This window comes from Vombatus ursinus, unplaced genomic scaffold (genome assembly GCF_900497805.2).
Source record: "Vombatus ursinus unplaced genomic scaffold, bare-nosed wombat genome assembly UNPS02014798.1, whole genome shotgun sequence".
Taxonomy (NCBI): Eukaryota; Metazoa; Chordata; class Mammalia; order Diprotodontia; family Vombatidae; genus Vombatus; species Vombatus ursinus.
The window spans coordinates 52,947,006-52,967,643 of NW_020954576.1; the positions used below are offsets into that span (position 1 = coordinate 52,947,006).

Consider the following 20,638-nt stretch of genomic DNA (forward strand, 5'->3'; position numbering starts at 1 on the left):
TTTTTCATTTTGTCTTTGTGTTCCCCCAGGGCTTAGCACAGTGCCTGGCACATAGTACACATTTAATAAGTGCTTGTTGAGTTTAATTGGTTTGTAGGATGGTACTAGGCCTTAAGAGATGGATGAATCCCTGACCACCTGCTGACTGCCTCCAGTTGCTGAAGCAACAGTGACCCTTAATGGCCAGGTTGGAAACTGCAGCTCTAATAAACAGGAAGGATTCAATAGACTGACAGATGAGTTAGAAGCAAACTTAGAGACGACAGAATCATAGGTTTTAGAGCTGAATGAGAGCTAAATTCAATTTTAAAGATAAAAGAGAGGCTTGCCCAACATCAAAAGGTAATAAGTAGCAGAACTGAATACCATCTCCTCATTTCACAAATGAGGAAACTGAAGCTCACAAAGTACCTAGCACATGGGAGGTACTTAATAAATGCTAGTTGACCAGACTTGACTTAATTTTCTTATTTCGTAAAGCAAGTTAATAGCTGCCTTTTCCCATGTCTTCTAATTGTTACTGATTATCAAACACAACACAAAAAGTGTAGAGAGAATATTCTGGGATATCCTTGAGACATGTGCAACTGTTCAGGGGGCAAAGTAATCACTCTACTACATACAGATACACTTGCTCACACAAGCTCCTCAAGGGGGAGGGTGGTGGCTAAGGTGCAGATAGGAATGTGTCTTCTGTATTAGCCATTAGAAAGCCTGGGCTTCTAGTTCTGTCTCTGCTGCCTACTAGCTGTGAGGCATTGGGTCATTTCTCCTCTTTAAGCCTTGGTCCTCTTATCTATAAAATGGGGGTGATAATACCTGTCCTGCCTACCTCACAAGGTTGAGAGCCTTAAATGACATTATGGATATGAAAATACTTTATAAAGTAGTTTGACCTAGAAGAATCAGGATAACAGATTTAGAGCTGGAATGAACCTTAGAAGTCATTTAATCTAATTCCTTTCTTTTTTAGATGGGGAAATTGAGGACCAGAGAGGTCCTAGAGTTTCCAAATGGCAAATATTTGCCAAACATTCACATCCCATGAATTTGGGATTCAAACTCAGGTCCTTTACCTCCAGATCCAAGCCACATGCTGCTTTGCTACCTATCAGAGCCAGGTACAACCACCTCAGGGAAGAAAGAGAAAGCCCCATCCTTCAACTTCCTTCCCACTTCTCCCCACCCTTATCCCCAAGATTCAGAGAAAATACAGTCACTGGGAGAATATCTGCTTCATGTTGAGTGAAAAAAAAACTGGAGAGTAGGGGTGGAGTATGGAAGATAAGGGGAAAGGAGTATAGTAGCAAAGAGTAATAGCATATCCCCTCCCATTACCGCTGGCACAGGCCTTTGCTCCCTCCAACCAGGCAAAGAGTATGTTAGCCGGGTAGGAGGCTTCCTCCACCCATCCCTGCTTTCCAGATTCAGGAGTAGCTGCTGTGTCTTCGGCAGAGGAGGGAAGCAGAGGGCATTGTGGATTCCTCTTGGTTGCTCTCACAGGATCTCTGGATTAAGAGGGGAAAAGGGTGACCTGACTGTGGGGTCATGCCAGAGCTCCCTCTTGCTGGTGCTCAAGAGGGTTCTATCTCTGCCATGCTGGGCCACTCAAGTATGGCGTTCAACTGGGGCCAAGTCCATATGGTTTAAGTGTGCACAGATGTAGATACACAGGCATGCTCAGGGCTCAGGATGCCAGACAGCTAAAGGAAAACAAGGCTAGAGGGGACTGCTAGGGAAATGTGTAGAGAGGTTGTGGGGGGGCAGTATCTCACCAGTTCCTCATCATCCTTGGTTTGGTAATAGAGCATATTCATTCTGCAAAAGTGACTACAGGGGGTGATCATGTAGCAGGAGAGCTAGAATGGATGAAAAGTGGGAGGTCAGGGTCTCCACCAGCTCCATTCCACTATTCTCATGTAGTGTAGAAAGAGTACTGGACTTTGAGCCAGGAAACCTGGGTTCAGAGCTCATATCCAACACTTAACTGTGTGGCCATCGGCAAGTACCACCTCTATGGGCCCCAGTTTCTTTGTCTGTAAAGTGTGGCTAATACTTGTATTGACTCACAGGGTTGTAATAGAAGTGTTTTGTAAACCTTAAAGTGATATATTAGCATTATTCCCATGCACACCCCTAGGGAGGATAATTTTTTGCCACCCTGGGCAACGATGGTCAATTCCTCATCAGATACAGATTGACCTTCGAAATCTCATTTTGGAGGTGACTGCTTAATGGGAAAAGCACTGGATTTAGAGGTAGAGGACCTGGGCTCAAACTGGCTTTGCTGCTGACTATGTCACTTTGGGCAAGTCATTTAACTTCTCTGGTCCTCAGTTCCTCATCTGTAAATATGAAGGAGATGGCCTAGATGATCTCAGGTCCTTCCAGCTTCCTATGGTGCTGTGTATGATCTTTCCAACTGTGAGACTGAGATTTCATGAACCTGGTAACTGAGCTGAAATCCCAAAGTCCCAGGGGCTAAACTCACAATGGGAAACAGATGTCTGTGTAGCTCACCTTCCACTTACGCTGAGAATTGAACTTGCGGAAGCTAGTTATGTTGATAAAGGAGCAGTCTCGATTCTTCTCCTGTTTGATGGTCAGAGGCTAAGAACATAATGGGTGCTGATTCATCTAGCTGTCCTAACCAGAAGGCAGCTCAACCTGACATGTGCTCACCACCTCCTTTGCCCACTGATCCAGATCTTCAGTGCTCTGGCCTGGAGACTGATGAGTCTCACCCCCCCATGCCTCTTCAGGTTGGCACTATGTGGCTGGGGGTTTTCAGGGTAAGTAATGAACCCAAATTCTCAATGCAATACCTTAATCCATGGGTGAAGGAGAGCTTGAGCTGATGTCATCCGTTCCCTGCAAAACAAACAGATAGGGTTGGCATAGCCCTGGGTCCCTGCCTCCATCATTTCTTGGCACTCTCCACCGCCACCAAGCAAACTTCCTCCTTCCCTGTTCCCATCCTCACATTCCCCTCTGCCCATCCTCATCTCCAAATCTATTCTCAGACAGGCCAGTCCTCCTTGAAGGAATGGCCTTAATTTCTCTCCACCCAGCCTTAATCCCTCCCCTCTGTGAAAGGACTATGGGATTTAGAACAGGAATAGACCTTAGATATCATCTAATCTAACTTCTTCAATTTCCAGTTAAAGAACTAAAAGATTAAGTGACATGGTCAAAGTCATCCAACTGATAATTTATAACTGGCAAAGTCAGGATTTGAACCCAGATCCTGATTCCAAATCCAGTGTTCTTTCCATGGTATCCTTTTGTCTATTCTAGAGTCTCTCTAGATCACTCAGCTTTCGCAGATGGGAACAGGCAAAAGAAATAAGGCAGTGGTGGAGACTAGGGCAGAAGGATTGAGACATACAGTTGGCAGAGAGAATCAAGGGGTGGAGGAGAATGTTCCAGGGTAGGTGCTCATTGGATACTTAGGGTTAATAACCAGCAGCTGGCTGATGAAATCCTTGGCTATGGCTGATGTGGAATTGAAGTATGCGTCCTCATATTCAAAAGTGCCTTTGATAATACTGATGGCAATATCATTTTCTGTTTCACCCTGGAAAGGGGATATGCCGCTGAGCCTGTGGGGTCCACAGAGTGGGCATTCAGAGTCAGTACATCAGGAGAAAGGGAATGATCAAACCTTCCCCCAGAAGCCTGGAAAGCTGAGTCTAATTCATATAATCTCAGAGTTGGAAGGAGGTCAAAGGCCATCTAGTCCAATCTAAGCCCAAACCAATTCACCTCAGACTTGTAGTACTGCCTGTGGAGATGCTAAAGACCCTCCCCCACCATCTGTCCCTTTGCCCATTCCCAACCTAATAATATATCCTCCCTCCAGTACCATCCCAACCTCCCTCCAGGGAATCAGGGTTCCTCTTGAGCATACCGACTGCTGGAAGGATCCCCCAATTTCCTCAGACCCTTTACTCTCACCTCCGTGGGAGAAGGGGTTGGAGGGAAGGCAGTCCTCTGGCATGTGGTAGTGGTGGGGTGGTATGGGGAGAAGATACTCACAGGATATAGGTAATGACACCCACACTCCTAAAATAAAAGGACGGGCTGGTTCAAAGAGAGGTGACTACTTAAGACCCCATTTATTCTCCCTACCTGAAGCCACAGATCACAATTTCAAATAATGGGGAGAAAGATACAACATGGAGAGGTCAGAAAGATAGAGCAAAGAAACATGGAGATTGTAGGAAATGAAGTAAAGAGAGGGGGTAGAGGAAGGGGAGGGAGAGGAGAGAGAAAAGGGAGAGAGGGAAGGAGAACAGGAAATGAAACTCAAGTTGGAAGAGAAAGAGAAAAATGGGGAGGAGAGAAAAAGGGGGAGAGGGAGGGAGTGACAAAGAATCAGATCTAAAAGGACTGAAGAAAAGGTTCAGAAAATCACACAGCCAGTGAGAGAGGAGCCTTCCAAGTGGAAGAGACCCCAGTGCCCTCCCTTCATCCTCCCTAACTCCTTCCTCAACCCCTTTTCTCCTCGCCCACAGTCCTCACCACATGTCTGTGACAACAGTGAGAGGTTCCAACTTGATCACTTCTGGAGCTGAAAGGAGAAAATGTTCATCCTGAGGGAGCCCAGGGCGGTGTCCTCCACGCCTGGTCCCCACTCCGCCCTGCAGCTGGGCTCCTGAGTACCTGGGCTATGAAGCCCTGGCAGGTCCCACTGTGGAATTCCCATGCAGAGGAAGAGCTATGGGAAGGACAAAGGAGCTGGGACTGAGGAGGGAATGAGGAGGTCAAGAAGGTGAAGATGATTCTGTAGGGAAATGGAGTAAAATATCTCATGGGGGCCAGATAGAGAAAGGCTGGAACTGCAGCATGGAGGGATGATGGCTAGATAGCTGGGGGAGACATGAATGGTGGAATAAGAAAGCTGATAGAGGAAAAAGCCACATTGGCATTCATCTCTCAGTGGAAATCAGCTGCTAGTAAAGTAGAAGAGGTAGAAGACTTAAAAATTGAGGAAGGTGAACTTTTCCTAAAAAAACAAAAGCAAAAATCATTGTAATGAAACAAGGGGCTAAGGGAGAGGAAAACTTGATAAAAGGCAAGGAAATGGCTAAGATGACCTCAGGAAGGTCTAACTAGCCAAAACTTAGTAAGTTGCAGACAAACAGGCTCTGGGAATTTGAAGGTAGAGCTAAGATGGAGACTCTAAGATCCTAGAACCCAGTCTCTCTACCTACCAAAATACTCAGGAGTCCCACACCAATTGTTGAGGCACATGTTTTTCTCAATTTTCTGGGTCATCCCGAAGCCAATTATCTTGATCTTAGGTTTAATAACATCTTTCTGCTGTAGCATGATGTTCTCAGGCTAGGGAGAGGGAAAAAGAAATTCTTGGCTAGCTCTCAGTTCCTGCATCACCAATAACCTTCCAACATTTGTTAGCTAGGTCAATCTGATGGGTGTGAGGTATATCCTCAGATTTTCTTTAATTTGCACTTCTCCAATTATTAGCAATTTAAAGCATGTTTTCATATGCCTATAAGTAGCTTGGGTTTCTTTCCTTGAGAACTGTCTGCTCATGTCCTTTGACCATTTATCAATTGAGGAAAGACATTAATTATTATAAATTGGACATCAGTTCCTTATTTATCCTGGAAATGAGACTTTTAAAAATTTGCCGCAAAGATTTTTTTTCCCTCCAATTACCTGTTTTCCTTCTAGTCTTAGTCATGTCATGTTAAGGAAAGGTCCAATTATTCTTTCAGTTTCTAGTGCTTTTTTTTTTTAAACAGAAATGAGTGTTGTATTTTGCCCAAAAGCCTTTACTAACAATCAAATTATTTTTGTTATATTATTAATATGGTCAATTACATTCATAATTTTCCTAATATAAAACCAACCCTGCATTCCTAGTATAAAGTCTTGGATTTATTTATGTAAAACCTTTTTAATTTTATGTAATGAAAATTGTCCATTTTATCTTTTGTGATCCTTCCTGTCCTTTAGTCACGAACTCTTCCCCTAGCCATAGATCTGAAAAGTAATTTCTTCCTTGTTCCTTTGTCATTTCACCTTTTATATCTGGGTCACATGTACATTTCAAACTTGTCTTGGCAAATGACATAAGGTATAATCTAAATAGAATTTCTGCCAGACTGCTGTCCAGTTTTCCTAGCGGTAGTTGTCAAACAGTGAGTCCTTACCCTTATAGGTAAGGTCTTTGGGTTTATTGAACATTAATCTTTTTTTACTGAGTGATCTATTTTTTATTTTAATCAGTACAAAATTGTTTTGATACTTACTACTTTGTAGTATAATTTGAGACCTGGTGCTGCTAGGTCCCCTTCCTTCATGCTTTTCCTCATTATTTCCTTTGAGATTCTTAACTTTTTGTTCCTTCAGATTAATTTTATTATTTTTTCTAGTTCTATTAAAGTAATATAAGTCCTATAAAGTAATGGTAGTTTGATTGTTATGGTACTGAATAAGTAAATTTAGGTAGTACTGTCATTTTTATAGTGGTTCAGCTTACCCCTGAACAGTTAATATTCACTAATTATTTACATCTATATTTTTTTTGCAAATAGTGTTTTTAGTCATATAATTCCTATATGTTGGTGGTTAAACTCCCAAGTACTGCAGTTGTTTTAAATGAAATTTATCATTCTCTCTCTTCCTGCTAGGTTTTATTGTATTATACAGAAATGCTGGTGATTTGCAAAGATTTATTTTTCAACCTGGAACTTTGCTGAAATTGTTTCAATTAATTTTCAGTTGACTCTCTAGGGTTCTCTAAGTACAGTATCATATCTCCTGCAAAAGCAACAATTTTTTCTCTTTGTTGCCTATGCTTATTGCCTCAAGTTCTCATTGTCTTATTGATATAGCTAACACTTACAGCATTATGTCAAATAGAAGTAGTTGACAATGAATATCCTTCCTAATCTTACAGGAAAGAACTCTAGCTCATCTTCAATGCACATAATGCTATTTATAATATATACTATGTTAAGGAAAATAATAAAAGAAATTATTCTTTCAGTTTCTAGTGCTTTTTTTTAACAGAAATGAGTGTTGTATTTTGCCAAAAAGCTTCTATTGACAATCAAATTATTTTATTATTAATATGGTCAATTACGTTCATAATTTTCTTAATATAAAACCAACCTTGCATTCCTAGTATAAAGCCAATCTGATCATAGTGTATCATCTTTGTGATATAACATGATATATTTTATTTAAAATTTTTGCTTCAGTGTTCAATAAGAACATTGGTCTATAGTTTTGCATTTTGGTGAGGCCATCAGGGTTAAGTGACTTGCCCAGCTAGTAAGTGTCAAGTGTCTGGATTTGAACTCAGGTCCTCCTGATTCCAAGTCCAGAGCTCTATCCACTGCACCACCCAGCTGCCCCGACTCCCCCAGTTTAGGAATGAGTCATTCTTCAATAGTATTTGTGTCATAGAATAAATTTTATAGGATCCTTTCTTTTTCTTTTTTCTTTTTCCCAAACAATTCGTATGATACCATAATTGTTCTTTCTTGAATATTTGCTAGAATAAATCCATCTGGTCCTAGGGTAGTTTTTCTACCTTTTGGGGAGTTCATTTATAGCTTCTTCAATTTCCTTTTCTAAAATTCAATTATTTATGCCCTCTATTTCCTGTTCTGTTAATCTGGGCATTTTATTTTTGTAAATACTGAATTCACCCATTTTATTTAGATTGTCAGTTTTATTGGCATATAATTAAGTGAAAGTTTCTAACAATTTTTTTTTCACTTCTTCATTGGTTGGGAATCCATCTTTTTCATTTCTGATGCTGATTAATCTGGCTTTATTTAAGTCAAATTAGCTAATGGCTCATCTATTTGCCTTTTTAAAAAAATTAGCAGGGGCAGCTAGGTGGTGCAGTGGATAGAGTACTGGCCCTAGAATCAGGAGGACCTGAGTTCAAATCCGGCCTCAGACACATAATATTTCCTAGCTGTGTGACTCTGGGCAAGTCACTTAACCCCAATCGCCTCACCCCCCCCCAAAATAAAATAGCTACTAGTTTTATTTATTTATCAATTATGTTAATCTTTTTTTCTATTTCTATTTTGGTATTTAATCAGGTGGGATTAATTTATCAGTTTGCTAGATTTTTTTTTATTTGCATGCTCAATTCATTGATTTACTCTTTCTTTTACTGGTAAAACGTTTAGAATTGTAAAATTTCCCCTAACAACTGCTTTGGCTATATCTCAAAAATGTTGGTTATGTTGTCCTTATCTTTAATGAAATTATCATTTCTACAATTTATTCTTTAGCCCACCAATTCTTTAAGATGGTTATTTAGTCTCTCATTGACATTTAATTTTCTTCAATGGTTCTTTACCTAACATGATTTTTATTATGTTGTAGTCATTAAAAGATGCTTTTGATATTGTTTTTCTGCATCTGTGATATTTTTATGCCCTAATGTCTATTTTTTTGTAGAAGTGTTATTAAGAGCTGAGAAATATGTATATTCCTTTCTATTCCCATTTAGTAATGACCATACATCTATCATATCCAACTTTTCTAAAATTCTATTCAGGTTGTTAACTTCTTTCTCATTTATTTTTTGTTAGAATTGTCTAACTCCATGATAGGCATACCAAGGTTCACCATTATATAGTTTTACTACCTATTTCTTCCTTTAATTCATTTAGCTTTTCCTATTAAAATAGTATGACATTTGGTGCACATATGTTACATATGAATTTTTTTTGGTACCTTTAAGCAAAAGTAGTTTCCACGTTTATCTCTTTTGTCTATTTTTTTGTGCATTGACTGAAATCAGGACTGCTCTTGTTGCTTTTTATTGTTCAGCTGAGGCATAATATATTTTTGTCCTACTTTTTCACTCTCTCTTTATGTTTTAAGTGCGTATCTTGTAAACAACATGTTGGATTCTATTTTCTAATCCTTTTCCATTTTATGAATGAGTTCATCCCATTCACATTCACAGTTATGATTGCTAATTGTTTATTTTCCTCCAGGCTATTCTCTTTTATTTTTTCCTCTTGTTGCTCTCCACTCCCTCCTTTATTTCACATCTTCTTTATTTTTTTCTAACTGCTCTTCATGATCTCTCATCAGCCTTTCAAGTTTAGGGTTTGCTTTGCTTATGACTAACCCCTCCATACATCTACCATCCTTCTTATATTCCCCTTTCTCCTCTTCCTCTGCCCTCCTGTTTCCTGTTGAGTTGAATGCATTTCTATGGCAAACTCTATGTGTGTTCTACTCTCTTTTGACTAGTTCAGATGAAAATGAGGTTCAAGCATCACCCACTCTCACTTCATTCTTCAATTTTTATATAGACTTCTACTTGCACACCCTGATTAGGTGAAATAAGTTCACCTATCTTTCTTTGCCCTTTTTCCCTCCCCTCCTTTCCTCTTCCAAATCATCAAGACATGATAAAACTAGTCCCTCTATCTCATTTGACTCCTTCTATGACCCTGATGACATTAGGGTTCTGAAAGAGTTCTTATCATTCCTTGCCCCCATTAGAATACAAACAGTTTGCCTTTATAAAGTCCTTTCTGATCACTTTTATTTGCCTTCTTAAGATTTCTTAACTCTCATGTTCTTATTTTAAAATTTCTATTATGCCCTGGTCTTTCCTTCAAGATTTCTCAGAATTCCTATATTTCATTGAAGGTATTTTTTTTCCTTTGTAGAATGATATTGTTTTGCTGAATATGTTATTCTTGGTTGTAGTTCATTATCTTTTGCCTTTTGGAATATCACACTTCCTACTCCTTTGTAGTGGTAGCTGCTAAATCTTGTGTGATCCTGACTGTAGTTCCTTGGTAATTTAATTCTTTCTTTCTGGTTGCTTCCAGTATTTTTTTTCTCTTTGATTTGGATGCTTAGCATTTTGGCAATGAAATTCCTGGAAATTTTCATTTTGAGAGTTCTTAAATGATTCATGGATTCTTTCTGTCTTCACCTTCCCTTCTCTCTATATCTCTAATATCTCTAGGAAATTTTATTCCATGATTTCTTTTTTTGGGGGGAGCACTTTTTGGTGAGGTAATTGGGGTTAAGTGACTTGCTCAGGGTCACACAGCTGGTAAGTGTCAAGTGTCTGAGGCCAGATTTGAACTCAGGTCCTCCTGACTCCAAGGTCAAAGCTCTATCCACTGAGCTACCTAACTGCCCCAATGATTTCTTAAAATATGATATCCAGGCTCTTTTTTTAGGTGATGGCCCTCAAGTAGTCCAGTGATTCTTTTTTTATACAGGGAGAGGAGTGAATCTGGGTTAAGTGACTTGCCCAGGGTCACACAGCTAGTATCTGAGGCCAGATTTAAACTTAGGTCCTCCTGACTCCAAGGCCAGTGCTCTATCCATTGCACTACCTAGCTGCCCCCATAGTCCAGTGATTCTTAAGTTATCTCTCCTTGATCTGTTTCCCAGGTCAGTTGTTTTTTCAACCTCTTCTTTTTAAAACTCTTTTCACTTTAATATTTCTTGTTGTATCCTAGAGTCATTAACTTCTATTTGGTCTGTTCTAACTTTTAGGGAATCTGTTACCTGAGTAAGGTTTTGTACCTCTTGTATTAAGCTATTATTTCTCTTTACACTCTTTTCCATAGTTATAATTTCTTTTCTAATTCTTTTTCTCTATCACTTTCATTTTATTTCTAAACAATCTTGTGGGCAAACTGTGTTTCCCTTTGAGGTTTGCTTGTAGGTATTTTGAAGTTATTTTCTTCTTCCGGATTTGTGTGTTGGGTATTTCCGGCATCACAATAGCTCTTTGTCTTTTTTTTTTTTTTGGTTACTCATTTTTGGCTTTGAGCTCTCCCCTCCTCTGGAGATAAAACTGAGTTGAAGCCTTTTCCTTTATCCCAGAGTTCAAGGTCAACCCTCATCCAATATTGAGCCTCTTTTCTTCCTAGCAACCCATACTAAGACTTTTTTCTTTGGAGCTGTGCTAAAGTTCTTCTCTTTAGCCTGGTGGCTAAGCCCAATGTCTCTCCTTCTCTGGTGATCCAGCTCTGAGCAATGACACCAAGGGGACTAAATCATATGGTGGTCAGGATTGGGGCAGGCAGTGGGGAAGAGAGCTGAGCTGCACTGCTTCCTTTTACTCTATCATCTATATATTTCTTTTTAAAATCTAAGTCGGTTTATGAGTTCTGCCTGTAACCAAACTGGTCTCTTTACGCAGTTCTCCTTTTCTTCCTTATCAGAACAGTTTCTGTCTTAAGAATTTCATTCTTGAAAGTATCCTATCCTTCTTGGGCTTACTTCTCCAGTAGAATTTTAAGTTATAATTCCTACCAATCCTTTCTCTGAATGTTTGAAATGTTCGCACCAAATCTAGGGTACCCAGTTGTACCCAGCTTTCCTCTCCTTCCCTATTAAAAAGTCTAAGATACAGCAGTCATACAGCGATAGAGTAAAAGGAAGCAGTGCAGCTCAGCTCTCTTCCCCACTGCCTGCCCCAATCCTGACCACCATATGATTTAGTCCCCTTGGTGTCATTGCTCAGAGCTGGATCACCAGAGAAGGAGAGACATTGGACTTAGCCACCAGGCTAAAGAGAAGAACTTTACAATTTACAATTTTACAGTCTTACAATTTTTATTTCAGTAACCAATTCTTCCTTGTTGGTCAGAATCAGGTAGCAAGTATGAGCTCCCTGTATTGCTTTCTCTACTTTCTGTAGATTGAAATTATCATTAAGATAATCCAAGAATTTATCAGCTGCTCTATTTCTGGAACATATATGGATAGATGAAGTCTATTATCACTACTATGTCATGCCTCCAGAGTAGGTTTGTGATTTGGTTCTTAAATTCTTCTTCTATTTCCTCCTATATTTTTGGTCTATGGAGTACCAGCAAGAAAACACCACATCTGTTTCTCCCTCTGTTTATCTTTACCCAGATACTCTCCAACATGTGTGCCCATCCTCTTCCATGATTTCATCACATAAGTATACCTTCTTATTATATAATACCACTCTCTCACTTACATACTTTTGTCCAGTACTTAGCACAATGTCTGGTTCATAATAGGCACTTAATGTTTACTGAAAGAACAAATAAATATGTCATACTTCTGCATTGCAGAAAGCTTGATGTGAGACCCAATTAAGCAAGACTATACCAGATCAAATATGTTTTTAAAGATGAAAATGGAAGGATAACAGATGAAAAATAGATCAAATCTGTCAGCATTTCTTTAACTAACAATTTACTTCATCTGTGACAGTGACATCATAGGTATAAAGCTAGAAGAGACTTCAATGGCATCTAGTTCAGTCCTCTCATTTTACAGATTAGGAAACTGAGACACAGGGAGATTAACTACCTTACAATCAGGGTCAGGATTTGAACCCAGGCCACGTGCCTCAAGAGTCAGTGTTCACTCCACTGTACCATGCTGCTTCCTTAAAACAAACACCTTAAGAGAGCTGAAGCTCTAAGAGGTTAAATGAATATGTCCAGGGTCACACAACCATTATATGTAAGAAGGAGGACTTGAAGGCAAGTCTTTCTCTCTATGCACTATACCACGATCACCTAAATCTTTAGACTCTAACATTTCAATCTCTGGTGTACTTAAAAAAAAAGGAAATGGGAATGACACTAAACTAGGACAAAGACAGGAAAGAATAGTGTGGACTAGACCAAGTATAGATAGAGGAAATTTGTACTGGAGGAGACACAGTTTTGAGGGCATTGAGGCATCAATTCTCAAGCTATCTGAAGATACTGTCAAGAAGGGAAGATAGCAAATAACTGGGGGAAAAAATCACAGACACTATTACCACCCCAAAATGGTGACTGAGAGGACAGCAATAACTATTAAACCTAAATACCTAGTTTCTCATCTCTATATAATTTTAGGAGAATGATCTACAAATGTATCAAAGGTTTCCTTGATGAAAATATGAGGAAGAGAACAGGTAGATTATTGCAAACAACACTTTACGACAAAGCATATCTTCAAAGTAATGCAGTTGACTAAAAAGTGTATAAAAAACAACATCCCACTGTGCTTGTCTGTTGACTATTTTAAATAAAAGCATTTGGCTTAGTAGATCAAAATGCAGCCTTAAAGGCTCCATTTCAACAACACGTTGATTCCTTGATAGGTGCAACAATAGAGAATCTTGTTTGATGATGCTGATTATCAATATCAAGCAAGACATAAAAAAGGGAGACATATGCTCACCAAAGGTGTTTGCGACTGTCAAGGAAGATGTCTAGTGCAGAATCCAAATGGAAAAGGTATTCCCTATAGATTGTTAGGTCCTCCAGATGCTCCTGTTGGCGGATTACAGGATCATAGATTTAGAACTGGAAGGGACATTAGAGGTCATCTAGCCCAACCTACTCATATTATTGTATTGATTTTATTCAGCCTTGGAATACCACAGAGCCTCCTAAATAAGATCTACAACCACTCAAAAGTTTAGACTAACAATCCACATAGGAAAAGTCAAGTGGATAAAAACAGTGAGTTGAACAGAGCTTATTGATTTGATTCATCAGTACATGTATCTTGGACAAACACTGCAAACAAACCATGAGCTGAGCCCAGAACTGAACTGGAGGAAGACTATGAGCTAGAAATGTGCATTTCTATGATCCCAAGTTGCTCCCTGAAATAAAAATCCATTTTTAAACACCAATATTCTTTCAATGATGCTCTATGATTGAGAAACATGGACCACCAGATTGCAGCATATTAACAATGATTACTTTAATGAAAAAAGTAGCATAAAATATATCATTTAGGAGATATATGTTCAGAAACAGGTGAGCTAGTCATACATCAGAAGCAAAAGGTAAAAGATGAACAGTTTGAAGCTAAATTCTTTTTAACTATAATTAATCTTGGCCCTAGAAAAGAGATGAAGAAATGTACCTCCCCCATTTCTTTATAGAGGTCAGAAGACTACAGGTGCAGAATGCTACATACACTGACAGACACAGCCACTGTATCATTCATTTTGTTCAGTTCCTTTTCTGTTCACTGGGTGTTCAGGGGTACATGTCTGAAAATGACATTGATTTTAAAAACCAAAAGCATTGATAAAACTTTTTTTTAAAAGACGGATATCTTAAGTGCCACATTGGTACTGTCGTAATGTTGAAAGAGCTAGAACACTTCTAACATTTACAGCAGACCTCCCATGAAGGATTTATGGAACAAAATGGACAAGAGTCACATAAGGATAAGAAGGTGTGCAACCTGCACACTAGAAGAAGTACCCATATTAATGAACTCATAGATTGACTGAAGTATTAGAGAAATATATTCCCTTCCGTAACCCCATATTACAGCCATAAGTCCTATCCCAACAAGTCTTGGTGATATTTCTTATATCAAATAGGCTTTCTCACATTAGTATTTCTAGCTTCCCTTCTTTTTACCCATACTTTATATAGGTGTGCTTATATTTCTGATGCCATGGATTTTACTGCTGGAACCTTTCTTAGATTTTCTCTCCTTTGAATTACTGGAACTCTGTACTAAAATGTAGACACAATAATGTTGCAGCTGCTATTTATTCTCTGTCATAATTGATTTATACTGTAGGCAGTTTTTTCTCACCCTTTTCAGTTTAAAAGCATTCCTGATCAGATCTGAAATCTAGGCAATATATATTTTACCAGCACTCATTAAGTATACAACATCCCATACTAAGAGTATATTATTCCTTTATTTTAAAGCATATGACAGAAATCTCATTTTAGATATCATCTCATTTCATATCTTAGATATCATAGATAAATCTCCTTCATCTTCTAAAGTCCCTAGATTTCCCATTCCTACATCTTTGCTCATGTTGCTTCCTCTGTCTGGAATGCTCTTCTCTGTGATCTTTACCAAATTCCTAACTATCTGTCAAGACTCAGAATAACATAACCTCAGAGTAGGAAAGGACCACAGAGGACATGCAGTCTAATCCACACCTGAGCAGGAATTACTTCTACAACATTCCCAATATGTGATCATCCAACCTTCTTTTAAAGAGAAGAAAACTATTACCTCTCAAGTTAGCCCATTTCACATTCGGAGAGCTTTAGTTCTTAGGAAGTTTCTCCTTTTATTAAGCCTAAATCTGTCTCTTAGCAACTTATATTGAGTTCAAATGCTCTTCCATGAAGACTTCCTTAATAATCTTCAGCAAAATAAGGTTTCCCTCCTTCGCATTTCAATAGCAGTCGACTTAAAAGTCACTTATATTGTACTTAACACACATAGTCTAGTAATGTAGATATAACTGCATTGCCTAGATCACAAATCTTAACTCATGTTAACAATTATTAAGCACCTAATATGTACAAGGCAATGTGATAGGAGGTTAAGTTGTCAAGAATCTTAGAGATTCTTTAGTCTGGAAGTTCTTAATCTGAGGTCTGTGGACAGACTTCAAGGATTCCATGAATCTGGATGAGAAAGAAATTATATCTCTATTTCTACTAGTCTCCAAGTTGAAATTTAGCATTTCCTTCAAATACTTAAAAACATTATTTTGGGAAAGGTTCCACAGGTTTAACTAAATTGTGATAAGGACTATGACATAAAAAAGGTTAAGAATTCCTGCTCTAATCCAGCCAAATTATAAAACAATTCAAGATAAGGATTATATCTTGAACAGTATGACATCTATCATTTTTCCTTGAATATAGCAGCTGTTCAAAAACTTTGTTGAATCCAATTCAAATGGATGCCATTTCTTAAGCAGCAGCTACTATATGCAAAGTATTATAGAAAGAGGGAGATACAAAGATGAAAAATAATAGTTCTTTCCCTCAAAGAATTCATAATCCATTGGGGAGGGAGGATCATGCACACCAATAAGCATAATACAAGACAAAGTATTATAAGGCAAATGAGAAATCCGGACAAAGTGATCTAAGAAAAATTGGGGAAAATACACTACTTTTCACTGGAACTATAGGGGAAGGTATCACAGAAGAGGTGGCACAAAGAAAACTGTGACAGGAAGAGATGAGAAGAGAGTTCCTTTCAGTTCTAGTAGGATCTGTACTAATGAACAATGAAGGCAGGAGATGGAAGAACAAGATCAAGGAACTGATATCAAGGAATCAACAGTAGATCAGTCTGACCAGAAATAAAGAGTATGTGAATGAGAGTATGTAAAATAGTACTTGAAAAAGTGATTACATGTAGATTGGGGAGAATCTTCAATGTTAGTATGAAGAATTAGTATCTAATCCTATAAATAATATGTAGATAACCTCTAAGGTCCCTCCCAACTCTAAATATATGATCCTATGAGCCCAATAGAAAGTCATTGAACGTTTTTGAATAGGGCAGTGACATAAATGAATGTTGAATGAACTTTTTAACTTGGAGAAAAGGTCGCCTAATCCAAGACAACTGTAGTACTACATGTGGCCACCAGGGGTCATTACCTCGAGGTCAAAGTGGGTGATGTTGAAGGAATGCATATAAACCAATCCATCTAGGAGTTGTAACAGGAAGTCTGAGGCTTGAGGCTCTGACAATGACTCCTTCTCAGCCACAAAGTCAAAAAACTCCCCTCCCTGGATCCTGCAGGAAGAAAGAATATAGGTAGGGATCACATTAGACTTTACAACGCCTCCTCATGCCCCCAGTATTCTATAAATTTCCTTTGAAAACCAGGATTCCAAATTCCTTTGAAGACCTAGACATCTCTAATTTTTCTTTAAGATTCCCTCGGTTCCTTTAATACCCTTGACTTCAAGGATCTATTCCTAGATCTAGATTCCTCACCTCCCCTCTTCAAACTACTTGAACCTCTCTCCAAGATGTCTCTTTACTCTCCCTTCCTCTCTTCTTCCCTCATTCTCTCCTTTCCAGAAATTCCCAAAGTGGGTGATATGCCCCCTGGGGGGCTCTGGAATGGATAAGGGGAAGTAGTAGCCTCGGGTGCAATTGGGGGAGGGTGTTGAATAAAAGGGGCCAGTGAAAGCTACAAGGAAAGAAGAAAAGAAAATTTTGAAAAACCTTTTGTACATGTTTCATCTGTTGTGTGAGTTAAAGTCATAGTGATTACATTATTTTTCAAATAAACACACAAAATGCAAGGTATATCCTATCAGTGGTCAATTCGCTGACAGGTCTTAACAAGCAAGTGTTGGCGGCCAAGCATGTCAAGCATTGTTGGGAAGTCCAGCATGCATCAGCAGGAATATGTGCCTGTAATGACTTGTTTACTATGATACTATTCAGTTACATGATGCAATATTGCATCATCAAAATTTCAATGCAAGGAAAAAACCACAAATTTACAATAAATTATTAAATTTAAGATGCATTATTTTTTTTTCTTTTTAGGCAACTGGGGTTAAGTGACTCGCCCAGAGTCACACAGATAGTAAGTGTCAAGTGTTTGGTCTGAGGTTGGATTTGAACTCAGGTCCTCCTGACTTTAGGGCTCGTGCTCTATCCACTGCGCCACCTAGCTGCCCCAAGATGCATTATTTTTTTTAAAAACAGTAAAGGGTTAAAAGAAAATATATTTCCAGGGGGGCGCCGAATAATTTTTTTTAAAGAGGGTAGTAGGCCAAATAAGTTTGGGAATCTCTGTCTTATACCTACAAAACCTGGTTCTTCCTTCAAAATATACCAGAATTCCAATTCCTTCTTTGATCTACAAGAGCCCCTTCATAGACTTCTCAAGGATCCTATATCTCCTCAGGCCCTTAAGATCCCTGAGTCCTCTTTGAGATCCCTCAGGCTTTCCTCCCCATTTGGAGAAGCGTGCCTCCCACCCCTAGGATACTCACAGCTCCAACACCAGCACCATCTGGACCTGGCAGATGAAGATGTCATGCAGCTGCACGATGTGAGAGTGTTGCAGCTGCTACAGGATTTCCACCTCTCGATTTACCACCTTACGTTCTATCCCCAGTCAGCTCCCTTTCCTCCTACGAATCTTGATGAATTTGGCTGCATAAGACATCCCTGAGGACCGTTCCCAGCATCGCCAAATTGTCGAAAAGTGCCCACTGAAGGGGTAAGAGGGGGTGGGGCAAGAGGCACCAAAGTGGTCTAATCAATGTTCCCCAAATATACCCTTGGGTTTTCTTGCCTTTGCTAGTGCAATTCCATCTACCTGGAATGCTATTCCTTCCCCTTTATAATTATCAAAAAATATTCTAGCCATCCTTCAAGGCCCAACTTTGATGTCACCTCCTTCATTCAGACTTCCCTACTTTTCCTAGCAAAATTTGCCCTCCTTCTACTTGATTCCTTTAGAACTTTTATTGTAGCACTCACAAAGCACTTGTATACTGCTTTGTACTATAGTTATTTGTGGACATCTTATAGCACCTACAAGTTTGTAAGTTCCTTGAGAGCAGGGATCATGTTTTATGCATCTGATAATGAACTAGAAGTCAATCAAGAAGTCAGATTTCTATAGCTTGTTTTGCCATTAACTAGTTGTGTGACCTTGGGGCAGTCACTTAAACCCTTCGGGTCTCTCAGTTTCTGTTTTGATATGCTATAATTCTATAAACTTTGTCTCCATAGAGTATAGTGCACTCAGTAATCAATTCAACAAACTTTAAGCACCTACTATTTCCAAAGTTCTATGCCTAGACATTGGTTTACTTATTGAATAAATAAATGCACGGTCCAAAAGGCAATGTGGCACCACAGGACCTCCTAAAGGTCACCACAAGATGCTGCTAAACAAGTTAAAGATAGCAATCTGGTGTCTGGGTACCCAGTCTAATCACTCCAAAGCACCTATTTTTGGGGGAAAAAAAGATTTAAATATCTGAGTATCCACAGGGCCAGGGGAAGAGGAAGAGGTCAGAGATCTGGCCACAATATAGCCAGACCAATCAACTAATAAGTATTTATTTCATGTCTACTGATTGCCCTGTGCAGAGGACCTGCTGTAGATCAGAAGTTGGGGTCAAGCAGAAGACCCGAAAGACCAGGAGTCTCAATCACAGGAGAAATTCTGAGGTCTAATCCTTCGTCCTCCAACAATCACTCATAATTCAATCAACAAGTTGACTGTACTTAGTCCTATGCTAGGCTTGAGTCTATGAGGGATATAAAGACATATAAGACATTACCCTGTCCTCAAGATACTTCCAGTCTGTTGGGGAGCTATCATACTGTATTATAAGTGTCTGAATCTATAAGATTATATGGAAAAATAACTATTTGTTGAAATATTTTTAACAAATACTTGACTTTTTATAAAGTTCACTTCTTGAAAATACCTTGGTAAACCTTTTGAACAACCTTTTTACTTACAAAAATATAACTAATATAAGGCAGTAAATGTAATAAGTACCAAATGAGCATTGTGGAAGATAAGTTTTCTAGGAAAGCAAAGAAGTGACAAGTTAACTTCAAGATGAGTTGGTAAAGAAATAGGAGTTGGAGCCTGAACTGGTTCAGATTAGTGTCTTAGATAAGTAGAGGGGGTTAGGGATAAGGGAAGACATTCATTCATTCATCCACTGCAGATGTGGTAGACAGCATAAGTAAAAACACAAGTGAGCATGGCATATTTGCAGGGTACCATGAGTAGCTCCTTGAACGGAGTGGAGGGTAGGGGAGTGGGGTGTGGTAAGGCTGGAAGAATAGGGAGACAACAGCAAGACAAAGGTCACCCATGACAGAACCCAAGAAGCTGGGCTTCCAGCCAGGAAGCCAGACATCCTCTTTCCCAGCTTGGCCCAGGCACAGGGCACCAGCCTCAAAGCCTATTTCACCTGCCCAGCTTATCCTGCAGCTCATACAGCTCTTCCACATTGCCTGGATGGGCGAGGGCCATGGTCCTGGGGGTCCAATCCACATACACACTGTCTGCTTTTGTCATGGATACTCCAGCATCCTTGGACTACCCAGCTCAGCCTGGGGAGAAAGGGCACAGCTTGCCCACTGTCCCAAACATCTCCCAAACACTAATGTGCAAGTGGAGACAAACGCAAGAAACAAATACAGGGAAATAATAAAGACACTGACGAGCTTTCAACACTAACTCATTTGGGATCGTGGAGACAGACAAGCACCACCAGAAGGCATTTGGGACCGTGATGGCCGACCTCCAGAGGAAAAGACCCTCCAGTGGGCAGAGGACTCAGAGCCAGGCACCAGACTGGCCGGCACTGCCCACACCAGCGGGCAAAGCCTCTGGTCATTCTCGTGGACCCGCTCTCCAAACTGCCCTGTCCCCACCCCGTCTGTTCTAAATCTAGGCTGCTCCCCCCAACACACACACACACACACACACACACACACACACACACGCCCACTCCCCAGCTGCACCTCCCCCATCTCTTCATCAGCCCCTTTCCTTACAGCGCTTCGATGCCTCCCCTAGAAGCTCCCTCTTCTCCCCTCAGCCCTTCAGCCCTTCCCAGCTCCTCTCTTCCTCAGCCCCTCCCCGCTCATAGTTGTGTCCCTCCCCCCAAGCCCCTCCTTCCACGGCGACCCCGCCCCCTCACTGGACTCCTGGCCCAGCCTCAGGTCCCGCTCTGCCTCCAACGCAGCAGCCTCCGGTTTCCAAACCGGCTTAACGGCCCCGCCCCCTCCAACGACTCGCGCGTGCCCAGAGCGCACGTCGAGGTGGGAGGAGCGGAGCCCGCGGAGGGGGCGGGCCAGACAACCTCTGGGG

At 40.0% G+C, this 20,638-nt stretch overlaps 1 pseudogene; it reads right to left on the minus strand.

The window, feature by feature from the left end:
* Positions 1-1,237: 1,237 nt before the first annotated feature.
* On the minus strand, positions 1,238-20,374 carry LOC114050175 (annotated as a pseudogene).
* Positions 20,375-20,638: the final 264 nt, after the last annotated feature.